The 9583-nt window shown below is 43.3% G+C and overlaps 1 protein-coding gene across 2 annotated transcripts in view; it reads left to right on the top strand.

Annotated features, from left to right (window-relative positions):
• LOC102003714 (chromosome unknown open reading frame, human C2orf88) overlaps positions 1–9583 on the top strand; it is a 50016-nt gene that overhangs the window by 28150 nt on the left and 12283 nt on the right. The window lies entirely within an intron of this gene.

Here is a 9583-nt window from a genome sequence, read left to right as displayed (position 1 = left end):
ATTCACCGGCGGAAGAGGCTGCGCAGGAGGCGGCGGCGGCGGCGGCGGCGGGGCGCGCGGCCCGAGACGGGGTCTGGGGAGCCGAGCGGGACGGCTGGAGTTGGTCGTCTTGGTGCGCGTCTGATTGTAAAAATTATGAACTAGTCGTCTCATAGCAAAGACTTCATCCTTTTAGGATCTGGCATGTGATGTTTATCTTTTAGGAATCTTTTTATTCTGACAAAGTAGAAATCAACCCCAAATGAACAGTTGGAATTTCCTGTTGCTTTGGATGGGGTGGTTTTCCAGAACCTGCCTGGCTGTCCTACATAAACGGGAAATAGCGTTATTTAGGTGAAGTAGGATGGTTTGGGAAAATAGTGCAGTTTTTAACTTTACTTTGCAATCGAGCCAAAATCCCAAAAGTTACTTATTAGCAGAAGGGCACTTTTAAAAGCGGAGCTTCACGGTCCCCACGGCCTCGAGCTGAGCAGCGGCGCCTTCTCGGGGCACTTGGCGGGCGCTCGCCCCGGCTGAGGTGTCCCTGCCTGCACGGTTAGCACAGCCCTGTGTACCCGGCGGCCGCTTCCTCCAGCCGGGTTCGGTAGGCTTCCCAGTGGGCGCTTTTGCCAACAGCCCTCCAACTTTGGAAATCATGTGCAAAGATCTAGAGGCTGAAAAGACCATGACCAAAACACAGTTTAGTAAGGTCTAAAGTGTTACAAAATAAGATTTTTGTCTATTTGGTAGCCTTTTATCGGTATGTGAAATGGCAGTGATCGTAAGTATACTGTCTGCCAGAGACTTGTAAGAATGAAATTAATAATGTGCATAAAGTACTTAGGATAGGTGACCAGAAGTCAGTACCTGTTATCTTTAACAATCATTTTGGTTCTTTCCTTACCAAAGACCCTCCTTTGTGCTAAGGTCCTTAGCCCAAAATTGAATTCAGTGAGTATATTCAAAAAATATATTCCCGCCTTCAAGTACTCCGAAGTAAATGTCCCCACCAACTTTCCCGTCAAGGTGGGCTTTACTTTTTAAATTGTGCAACTGAGCATTTCTTGAATTTGTACTTTCTCCTGCTTTGATATGTTTTAATCTTGACTTTGACGTTCATCACGTGAATTCTGTGCCTTTGGTGAGTTCTCACCGGAAGTTCAAGTCCCTGGTCGTGTGTGGCGCAGGTCTGTCTGCTCTGCAGGTGGTGTATCAGAAGCCTGATTCTGAAGTTTGGTTCCTACTCCTACTAGGTTTGTGATCTTGAGAAACTACTTTTTCATATCAATAAAACTGTGGCTAGATATATCTGCCTTAAAGGGTAGTTGTTAAATTCAGAGCACTGAAAGCACCACTATAATAGTAGCTGGAAATCTAGGTTGTCCTCCATAGATATTGCTCAGATGAATGAATCAGCTGAACTCAGCCTGTTTTATTTCAGTGAGTTGATATATTCTGGCCCATAAATTGTTCTAGTCCATAGATCAGTCTACTTCATAAGGATGTGAGAAAAATTTGAATCCAGTGCCTTGCTAAAAATAAGAAATTTGAATAGGCCCTAATATATCACAAAAGTAAATGTTAATTTAAGAGTCAGTGCCTCTTAGGGAACTGCTAATTCCTAGAAATTGCCACCCGCCCCCAGGTACTCCGTTTTATGATTAAGAGACTTTTTGCCAGAGATTGATGTCAACTAAATAGTCTGTAGTGCTTAAGAATTCTAATTATGTTCTTCAGTGTTAAGAAATAAGAGCATTTGGGGGGAGTGGTTTGTATGTGAGACCTGGGCCTCTTGCCCCAGGTTTTCTGGAGAGTATCAGAATACTCCCGTGCTCACACCTGAGGGCTCGAGGGGGTCCCCGGTGCCTGAGCCACCAGAATGTGAGGACAGGGACTCTTTGAAGAGGTCTCTCGTGCTTGCACGTTAGAGCTGTCTTGATGAAGTTTCTGTCCCTTCCAGCTTGAAGCTCATTTGCTTTTAAGGCAGCAAAACAGCTGCTCAGTGGTTCTGCTTTCTTTCTCTAATTAATTAATATACCATCTGCTTTTGGAGTTGGGAACTTTCTAACTGGGGGTTATTTTCCATTGCAAGTATGCAGTGAACAACATGCACAGAACTGGTGGAGAAAGAACCACCATGGTGTTATAATTTGAAAGTTTGGGCAGTCGTTAATGACTCCAGTCGGTATCTGCTCTTAAGAATGAATTTATGCCTTAACAATTAAGGGTTGTGGGGCCAGCGACGCGTCTCAGTGGCCTAGCGTGTGTGTGGCCCTGGATTCAATCCCCAGCACCACAGAATCATTTCTTTTTTAAATCAAGAGTTGTGAAAGCAAGTGTTTTCCAAGGAGCTAATGGTAACCGACCAGTGAAGCTGGCTGGGTAACAGACCCAAGGCTGGAAGGGAGACCTGGGAATTAGTGAATGCCCAGCTTGCAGGTACCCTCATTCAGAATGCTCTAAATGTTGTAGTGGTCAAATGAAACCCTGGCCCGAGCACTACGGCAGGTTTGCAGCCTCTGCTTATAAGCGCCCTGATGTAGGCAGAGCCGTAAAGTTCACCCGTATTCCCGGCATCTGACACACTGCAGGCACATGGATGTCAAAGGGCCAAACCTTAATACCCCTCCATGAAGCGCCTTGATACAGAAGACTGTTCTGTACAAAGTAACAAAAGGAAAAGGGACTCCGCCCATGAGGAAGTTTTAGTCTCCTCTGAGGAGCTAACATTTATAAATTCAACAGACACCAGTTCAAGGACGGGGCAGATTAGAGGAATTCTGGGAGGTCTGCACGAGGGAGATGGGCTTCCCCTATCCTTGAAGAGAGTAGTTCTCTGGTTTAAGCAAGCAAGAGGGAAAAGGGTACCGGTGGAGAGAAGGGGGCGCTGGTGTGTTCCGATTGAAAGAAGGGTCAGGAGCAGGAAGTGAGGACCGGTGCGGCAAGGAGACTGGCTGGACAGGGCAGGGGATCTCCTCCGGTTAGTGCCGAGTCCAGTGGGGAAAACCAGAATCGCAGCGTGTTTAAGGGTACCTTTCCTCTCCTGAAACACTGACCATCAGCCGCAGACAACTGCAGCTCTAACACCTCCTTATAGAAAGCAGTGTAGCGTATCATGAGCGATTTACTAAGCTTTAAATAGCAAACTTTGTGAACGCTTGGTTTTTGACCTAGACTCCAAGTGTATTTGAACACTGCGTCTCCGGGTCTCCCTGTCAGAGTAATGGTTCTTTTCAGTGTTTCAAATTAAATATACTGCTGCCTGGAATTTAATTCAGGGCACAGCACTTAGCGCTCTTTTATTATTTATGCTTCCTACTTGTGCTAAAGTATTTGAATTAGTTTCATTATATAGCAAACACTAGAACTGATAAGGAAGGGAAAAAGCTCTTCTAAGTCCCTAGGATCAGTGACCAGGGCCCGTGAATCAGACTTTTATAAGGATAATTACCATGATTCAGAACATTCCCTTATGTATCTATGAGCAGGAATCCACAAGGGAAATGTGACTCCAGGAGAAGAGTTAGGGGCTTACATACCATCTTAGTGGACAAAGCATGCATCTCGATCAGGTTTTACTTTTTATTTTTTTCATATTTTTTATTGCTTTATGAAAACTTTCATAATGAAAGAAAAGAATAACAATAGTTATTACATGGTATTGGTATCTTCAGAATAGTTACTCAGCACAAGATCTAAACTAAAATATTCTTACAAAAAACGGATAACACAAATTTTCTTTTCAGTGAACTAAGATAACTAATATAAATGAAACAAATTATCAAACATTGAAATATTTTTATTACATGAAATGTTCTTATGTAATGTAATTTGGGCAAGTATTTTAACTTCTCCCTACTTCCTGTTTATCTCTATTTTGCTCTTTGTGTTTGCATGTACTTTGTATATGTATTATGTATGTGTGTATTTTGTTCTTTGTGTTTGCATGTACTTTGTATATGTATTATGTATGTGTGTGTATTTTGTTCTTTGTATTTGTGTACAGTATTTCTCATAGAAGAGAAACCATGTGATATTTAAGCTTGTGCGTCCTATTTAACATTATGTTCTCAACTTGTGTCCATTTACCTGCAAATACCTCAAGTTTATCTTTATGGCAGCAGAGTACTCCTTGTGTATAAATACCGCATTTTCCTTATCCATTCTTCTGTTGATGGGCATATACTGTGTTTCTGAGATCTAGCTATTATAAAGTGTGCTGCTGTAAACATGGATATGCATATATCCCTGTAATATGGTGATTTTAGGTCTTCTGGGAAGATACCTAAAAGGGGGGACTAGTTGGGTCAAAAGGGACCTCTAATTCTAGTTTTTTGAAGACTCTCCATACTGATTTCCATAGAGGTTGCACTAGTTTACATTCCCGCCAGCAGTGTAGAAGCGTTCCTTTTCCCCACATCCTCGCCAGCATTTGTTTTTAGATGTGTTGATGGCAGCCATTCTTTCTGGGTAGTGATCTTTCTGAGTAGTGTGGGGCCCCCGCTCACGTCCAGGTTATAGCTTCTTGGAGCTGCCCTCCCTGGCGTATTCCTAAGCAGCTTCTTCCCAAAGGCGCCACCCCGGTGGAGGATCACAGCTCCAGAGTGTGCGCTATGGAGCCGGCACAGAACATCAGGCCAGCAGCTGCAAGACCCATTGCTGAGGAAGTGCGGAGAGGGCAGCTGATGGTTTTACTTTTTATTTTGGTACTTTCAGCAAAGGCCCACAGTGACACTGGGAACCCATCAGAAGGCCGCTTGCCTCCTGTGTGCTTGTGTGATGGATACAAATGTGTCTGCAGTGAGATTCAAGGAAAGAGGGAGGAAAAGCTCTGCTCCATTTTAGTTTTGGGTGGCGGTGGCAGGAACAATTAGCCACCTCTTAAGAGGGCAAAGGTAACACAAATTAAAGATCCTCTCTGGGCGTGCACCCTACTTATGGCCTGAATAAGTTCTCTCCTCATCCACCCTGCCCGTTATTTTGTTAAATAAAACACATTTTTCCCCCAGCACTGGGGGTTGAATCCAGAGCCTTTGCACTGAGCTACGTCCCCAGCCCTTTCCTATTTATTTCTGAGGCAGGGTCTTGGTAGGTCACTAAGTTGTCCGGGATGGGCTTGAACTTGCAGTCCTCCAGCTCCGTGCCCAACAGTGTGTGGGTTACAGGTGTGCCAGCACGTTCTCATGCACACTGGTCCTGAACACACAGTAGCCACTTGCTACAGTCTGACTGGGTGGTTAAGGCATGTTTTCATAGATAGCTCTTTTGGCTAGCCTACGTTACTGAGGTATAAAAGATGCTAAATATTTTTGAAAAGTTACATTATTTAACTTTTATAATCAGCCTGTTAAAAATGACACAAAAGCCGAAATAGATTTCCTAGCCAACATCCAGTATTTAATGTATCCTCCAACTGATGGCCATTGTAACTTCCCAACCTGATAGATGAAAACAGTCTAAAATTTAACCCTGGACAGCAGACCACGCCTGCGGTCCCAACGCCAGTCATCTGTAATCTGCTACAGCACTGTCCTGCGTTAGTGCTAACTGTGGAAATTTTATTTCTTTATTATGGACCAACTATTTTATTAGGGGAAGACTGAAATTACACAAAGCTTATTTGATCAATAATTTACAGGTCTGCACTATAATTGCCTTAAATGTCTACCAAGGAGCTGAGCAGCTGTAATTATGAACAGCTGATGCTGTGGATGCCGCCCCAGGCTCTGACTTACGGATATTTTGGTGGTGGTGTTGGGACTCAAACTTGGGGCCATGTATGTGTTAGCAAGCAGTCTCTCAGAGAACCATATCTTGGGTCTGGATCCGACTTTCTTATTTATGATAAACCTTAAATCTTAAGTGGCTTCTGTAGTGTAGAAAGTACAATGCTAAGTCTGATTAGCTCAATGCAGATGAGGCAACTGCATCTTCTCTCAGCCAGTGACAAGCAATTCCACTAGCTGGGCAGTGGAACAGTGGATTCCTCATAGCATGAAGATATGTGTGTCATTTTACCAAGATAAGACCTGAAGACCACAGCCGACAGCTTTGCCTTCGGTGGGAGTGACAGATCTGTCCTGGAGACCGGGGAAGCTCCGGGCCACAATATTCCCGACCAAGGCGAGACCAGCTCATGACAGGAGTGACAGTCACAGACCAGGAGGGAGCTACTGTACTGTAGGCTTTACTGGAAATGAGTAATTCAAACATGGGGGTGGGTGTTCTGTAAATTCAAGAGAGGAAGTTTCACATTTAAAAACATTTCTGATTGGAGAAAATATCTTTGGAGCAATGAGTAATCCAGGAAGAGCCTGGGATTAGGACTGGGAGCTGCATTCTTACTGCGACGTGAATGCTCTCTGTTTGCTCTGCAAGGGGAAACACGCTTGCCTGTCTCATCTACTAGTTGGAATGAGATGGTAAACAGTATAAATTAGACCACTGAAGTACTAGCTGAAGTACAGTGGTCTTCTCTCCTTAATAAAGGACTATGTGGAAACCAGCTGAGGGTCAAACCTCAATGTTTTACTATCTAGGTGCCATGCAGTGTGGTCCCACAGACAATCTAGACGAGTGGTCCGACTGCAGAGTGCAGGAGGAATGGGTGTGACTCGTTTTACCCATGTAGTTGTCTGGGCAAGGTAGATAGCCCTCCCCCCACTCGGGCCCTCTCTGCTGCAAGTCCTGAAATAGCGTGGTAAGGATAAAAGATACCCACATCCAGTTTCCAAACTGGTTTCTCTTCCTGCTATTACTGTAAGTGAAAGCTCTGTGTGCCGTTCCCAAGGGAAGTGAGAAGGAAACAGACTTGCACTGACAGTGGAGGGAGCCGCGGGCGTCTTATTCTCCTGTGGTTCTGGACGGCAACTGCTGGCCTCGGGGTGCTGAGGCCCACAGCGCCATGAGCAGGTCTGGCTGATTTTAAAATCTGATGTGACTGAGTCAAGGAGACAGTCATTTTCAGGTACAAATGTATCAACTCCCTGGATTTAGGTATCCCAGAATATTCTCAAAGACTGCCTTCGTTATTAAAGTAAAAATTACAATGAAAAATATAGACAAGCAGGGTACAATGTGCTAAGTTTTTGTTTTTTTTTTTTTGTGTACGGGGAATCGAACTCAGGACCTTGCACTTGCCAGGCAGGCGCTGTGCCGCTGAGCTATATCCCCGACCCTGTGCTAAGTTTTAATAAACGTCTGTCCCCACCATATGGACCCCATGCAGATGTGGGACATCTCCATCACACAGGAAGTTATTCCACCCCCTTTCCCAAGTGGTCCTCACACCTCCCGCCCCAGGGCGAGCACTGCGGTGATTTGTACCCATGGGGTTGGTACTGCCCAGCTTGAAAGGCTTGTAGATACAATCACTCTGCTCCGAGATTCCTTCATGTTGCTGCACAGGCAACAGTTCGTTATTTTTTATTGTCAAGTGGTCCGTTTTAAGGATATCGCCAATCCTAGAGACATCTGGGTGGTTTCCAGCTTTGACTGATTATGGATAGAAACGCCTGCTGACATTAACACAGTGCCAAAACTAACACAAGACATACAATGTTTTTAAATTAAACCTGTGTTTCCATTTGTTCTAGAAATAAAATGGGTTAATCACAGGGAAAGTACACAGATAATTCTGTGAAACACCCAAACTGTTCTTTAAAGTGGTTGTGTCATTGTGTGCTCACCAGCAGTGTGTGCACCCCATGTTCCTACCGACACCTAACCCTGGGCTTTTAACTTTGAGGCGTCTTAGTGGTGAGGACACTGGTTTTGGAAAATACTTTTTTTAACATATGTAGTGAAACTAACTTAACTTTGGTGAATAGGTCTACGAATTTTACAAACAGCCCACTGCAGCACACATGCCATACGTTCACCACCGCTGTTCTAGGGTAAATATATTGGAGACTGCTGTAAGTGATGGTTCGACTTTATGAAAAATTGCCAGACTATTTAAAAGTGGCCATGACCTGTGCATTCCCATCAACAGCGTATGAACTCCAGCTGTTCACACTCACCGGTGTATTTGGTATTACAGTAAACATACCTTGGTTTATGAACTTAATTTGTTTTGCGATTTGGGGGAAGATGGCTGCATCTGTGTTTGTGGGAGGAGGATGGCTGTCATCCTGTTTGTCACCCAATGCAGAGTTTGTGGATGGAAGCCAAATTTGCCGAATTTTGAGAACAGAAGCATTTATGAACTGAGGTATTACTGTATATGTAAGAAAAATTGTGTGTGTACATATATATATATATCCTCTATTTTCCTAGTTATATAGTGACATTGTCACATGGTTTGAATTTTTTCTTTGTGTCCTTCAAACGGTCTCACTGTGTAGTTCAGGCTAGGCTTGAACTCACTACATAGCTCAGGCTGGCCTTAAACTCACGGTGATCCTCCTGTCTCTCACCCTTCCCAGTGCTGGGATCACAGGCTTGCGCCACCATGCCCAGCGTCTCATGGTTTGAATTTGCAGTTCCCTAAAGGCTAATGATTCTTAGCATCTTGACTTTGAGCATCTTTCATGTATTTGTCTGACATACGTGGTCTTGTGGTATGGGAGTCTGAAGCTTTTGTCCATTTTTCAAAAGTGGGTTTTTTTTGTGTGTGACATTTGTGTATTCTAGAACACCTTTTGTCCAGTTTTCAAAACTGAATTTTCTAACTGTTGCATTTGATGTCTGATTCAAGTCATTTGCTGGGTCATTTGCAAATTTTTTTTAATATTTGCTGGTCTTTTCATTGCCCTGTTTCTTTTCAGAGCAAAAGTTTTCAATTTCAATTTATCCAGTTTATCAGTTTTCTGTAATGTTTCATACTTTGGTGTCACATCTAGGAACTATCTAACTCAAGATGATAAGTATTTTGTTTTCTGAAGTTTTATAGTGTTTACATTTTAAACGTAGATTGATGGCCCCTACTGAACTCATTTTTGAGTCAAGTACCATCAGCCCTCTGTATCCGTGAGTTCTGTATCTATGGGCTCAGCCAGGTATGGATAAAAAGGGAAAAAATGCATGTGTACCAAATGCACACAAGTTTTGTGTCTTTCCTTGAATAATACAGTATAACACCTCTTTACATAGAACTTACATTGTACTTGGTGCTCTAAATGAGTAGGAGATGGCTTAAAGTATTCAGGAGAATATGCATGGTAAATACTAAGCCATTTTACATAAAGGACATGAGGATGTCAGTGTCCTCGGTGTCCAGGAGCCCAGTGTCTTATGGAAACCAAAGAATGTCTGTATAAGGCAGGGAGAAGTTTTATACAGAGGGATAGGAGGTGTCCGTCCAATCGCTTCATCTCGGAGGTTGAAAAGAGTATCTTTTTGTAGTGAATTACTGTTGCACGTCTGTCAAAAATCCATTGACCATTATTTATGCTGGTTTACTTTTTTCCACATGTTTGCATCCAGACTTTTGTCAGTATCACTCCATAGTCTGGATTTCTGCAGCTTTGTAGTCATTCCTAAAATGGGATATGATGTCTCCAACCTTGTTCTTTTTCAAAATTGTGTTTGCTGTTCTTTCTTTGTATTTCCATATACAGTTTGGAATCATCATTCCTATAATGTATTCTGCTGGGATCTTTAT

This window comes from Chinchilla lanigera, unplaced genomic scaffold, assembly GCF_000276665.1.
Source record: "Chinchilla lanigera isolate Chin_1 unplaced genomic scaffold, ChiLan1.0 scaffold00002, whole genome shotgun sequence".
NCBI lineage: Eukaryota > Metazoa > Chordata > Mammalia > Rodentia > Chinchillidae > Chinchilla > Chinchilla lanigera.
The sequence above is the reverse complement of the archived record's forward strand: the minus strand, read 5'-3'. Positions and strand labels throughout refer to the sequence as shown.